General features: G+C 35.3%; 1 pseudogene; it reads right to left on the bottom strand.

Annotated features, from left to right (window-relative positions):
• Positions 1 to 1,131: 1,131 nt before the first annotated feature.
• On the bottom strand, positions 1,132 to 1,250 carry LOC115220876 (annotated as a pseudogene).
• Between the last annotated feature and the right edge of the window lie 2,502 nt (positions 1,251 to 3,752).

Genomic DNA, 3,752 nt, shown 5'->3' with positions numbered 1-3,752 from the left:
AATGAGAATATTATGAAAATACTTAGTAAATATTATTCTGGTTTTGTCCGTTGGCAGCTAGTTCTGATTAACAATTTACTTTCCATTTGCAGTCATTTATGTTCTCTCTCCCTAATTTTCTCACACTCTCGCTGCCTCTACCTCGCCATTTATCTGTCCTCTTATTTTCTCATCTCTTTTATGACCCATTCTTTCCGAGATTCTATATTTCTGTGTATCCATTTATTGTTATACCTTCTGTCACATTTATCCATTCTCATTGTTTTCCATGCGTTCCTCAGATTCCATTTAATCCGTCGATTTATCTGTGTCAAAAACCATTTAACGTATTGAGCTGAAGTATTATAAAAATTGCAGACTATGACTATATCTACATATATATTAACTATTTGAAACTGAATATAGATATAGCAATCTATATAGGCGCAGGAGTGGCTGCGGGGTAAGTAGCTTGCTAACCAACCACATGGTTCCGGGTTCAATCCCACTGCGTGGTATCTTGGGCAAGTGTCTTCTGCTATAGCCCCGGACCGATCAATGCCTTGTGAGTGGATTTGGTAGACGGAAACTGAAAGAAGCCTGTCGTGTATATGTATATATGTATATTATGTATGTGTTTGTGTGTCTGTGTTTGTACCCCTAGCATTGCTTGACAACCGATGCTGGTGTGTCTACGTCGCCGTCACTTAGCGGTTCGGCAAAAGATACCGATAGAATAAGTACTGGGATTACAAAGAATAAGTCCCGGGGTCGATTTGCTTGACTAAAAGCGGTGCTCCAGCATGGCCGCAGTCAAATGGCTGAAACAAATAAAAGAGTAAAAAGGAAAGAGTAATCCTGCGATTTCCACCCATAATTATATATATACTTGTTTGTATGCACAATTCTTCGCAATTATCATGACTCAGGTTCTATTCCACTATATGGCATTTGGAGTAATTCTTTTGTTCTTTTAAAATTGTAAATGTACTTCGGATGTAGAGGCAGCATAAAAGCCAGCATGGTAAATTTCATTTCATTTCAAAGAATTAGGATTGTAATTTATCGTGTCTTGGAGAAAGAACTTACAATTCACATCGATAGTATATGCCTATTTCTTTACTACCCACAAAGGGCTAAAACAATGTGTAACGCTTACAACACCTAGGTTTCCCAAGCGGTCACACATCTTCGTACTAACTAGTCTCGACGTTGCTTAACTTCGGTGATCGAACGAGACTAGGTGCTTTCAACGTGATAAGGCCGTAAACAACGATAGTATATGCCATTGTTGAATCTGCACCCGCGCAAAAGAACACATAGTGGCTTGGTATCACATTTTCTATCTACTCTATCGTAATAGCAGGAAACCACTGACGTTCCAGCGATAAATCTGTGGAACGATTACCTTTCAATGCACAAGCAAAACAAAAATAGATGGGCATGCAACCATATGTATTCGCATTATTTCATACACACACACATATACACATGTACATGCACAAACACACTCACAGATATATATGTACATATATATATATATATATAGTAAACACTGAATTAAAAACTGTTTAGTGAAGTAATATGTATGTGTGTCAGTGTATGCGTATACATATATATGAATATATAAGTGCGAGTAAATAGGAATAGATAGGTAGATAAATAGAAAGGCAGACAGAGAGACAGACAGACATACAGATATATAGATAGATAGATAGATAGATAGATAGATAGATAGATAGATAGATAGATAGATAGATAGATAGATAGATAGATAGATAGATAGATAGATAGATAGATAGATAGATAGGCAGGCAGGCAAACATGTAGGCAGCCAGGTAGGTAAGTAGGTTGGTAGTTGTGTTGTTAAGTAGGTACGTACTTACGTACCTAGAAAAATAGTGAAATAGATGCAAACGATTGAACTGAATCCAGCCAGTGAAGTGAATGGCGTATATCTAATGCATATTGTGGAGTTTGCATCATCTACTACACAGGAATATTTATCCCCAAATTTCTGGCACTGCAATGTTCATGCAAAACGATAGTGTTTTGAAATTAAAGTCTTACACCTATGCCTCGGTGGAATGTAGAATCAGGAAATAATTAACTATATAAAATTATGTTGTATTTATTCTTTTACAAGGACGGATATATAGATGGTATAGTCTCTTGCAAATGCATGTAGTTACGAGAGCAGTTTTCAGAGAGAGACTGTAGATGAAAAAGAAAAGGCTGTATGTCCTTGAGCGAAAGGTTACTGCATTGTAGTCAGTGAGTATTCAGCATTTAGTTGAATGACCATTTGGTTGCAGCCCAAGATTTATGTCTATTAGTGCAGCAGTGCAACAATTCACCAATATAGTATTAATGTTCAACTGCATTATACTTTAGCTTCACAGAGGATCAAGAACTGAAAAAATATCGAGGCATTTTCTCTGATGCTCACACTAATGTGTATGTATATGCATACGCTTAAGTATGTAGTCCATTTATTTCCCGTCGGATTTCGGCATTTTATAAATTATATCACCTGTGTCAATTCATTCCCGTTGTATCTAGATGAACTTCTCATTGGCTTGGAAGCTACCGAGCCTACCCTACATTCAAGTTTCTTAAGCCTATTGCTATAGAGAGCGATCTTACACGTATCATTATTTGTCAAGTTACTAAAGGAGATACAACCGACATTTTAGCTAATACTATATGAACATTTGCTCCATTATTTTCCAATGAAAATATCTAGTCGTACAGCAAACAGTAATGTTTGATACGCTGTTGAACAATGGCAGCTGTAGAGGATATTGCGCAATAAAATAAGAAGTGAGAAGGTTAATGCTCTTATAAATCTAAGTGATCACGCCGGAAAAAAATCTAGATATTTCAATTGATCTTGAAAATGAATATCTCTATTCATGAAGTTCTGAACATTAGCTCCAAACATGATGAAACTACCAAAATAATCATATATCACCCGTGACATTTCCTAGCCTAATACTTGCTATAGCATTTTATATTTGTTTTGAGTCTAAATTCTATCTCGTGCAAATATTGGCTTAAGCGTTATTCGTGAAGTAAGCCTCTTACATTTAATTAAATTTAGTACCATGATACATAATTCATGATATCCAATCTAACGCAAAATCTGTTAGATATTTGGTGAAGCAATTGATATTGTATTCATGTTGTATAATAGTATTAAGGGAGTCAGAGCGGCAAATCGAACCTGATGTAAAATGTTGTGATCTAGATATGCAAGCAAATTAGATGAAGAGCCTCGGTAAACATCGTGTAGAATTACGAATAAATTGGAACCAATACCAATATTAGCAAGATAACGTTTGTTTTTCTACTTCAGATTAAAATGCGACTACGTCAATATATTCCATAAAATAAATAACAAGAAAAAATGGCTCTATTCTTTCGGTTTTCTACTCCACGTTGTTGCATTCGTTTTCTGTTCTAATATTAATATTCATGCTACAAACACTAACCAACTTGCTGCTAACGAACCAAATCTCAATCGCTCAAATGATCTACGTGATTACTCTCTCTCTCTCCTTCTCTCTCTCTCTCTTACTCTCTTATTATGTTTATCTCCTTTCTCATATGTGGCTCCTTCCTTCATATCTCTCACTGTATATAAGTACTACCAGTGCGCGCGCACGAATATATGTATATATACATATATATATATAGTGTGTATGCATATATATATATTTGTGTGTATATACATATGTATATATATATTTATCTGTATATATATATATATA

Source organism: Octopus sinensis, linkage group LG1 (genome assembly GCF_006345805.1).
Source record: "Octopus sinensis linkage group LG1, ASM634580v1, whole genome shotgun sequence".
NCBI lineage: Eukaryota > Metazoa > Mollusca > Cephalopoda > Octopoda > Octopodidae > Octopus > Octopus sinensis.
Note: the sequence above shows the minus strand (reverse complement) of the source record. Positions and strands in the feature narration are given on the sequence as shown.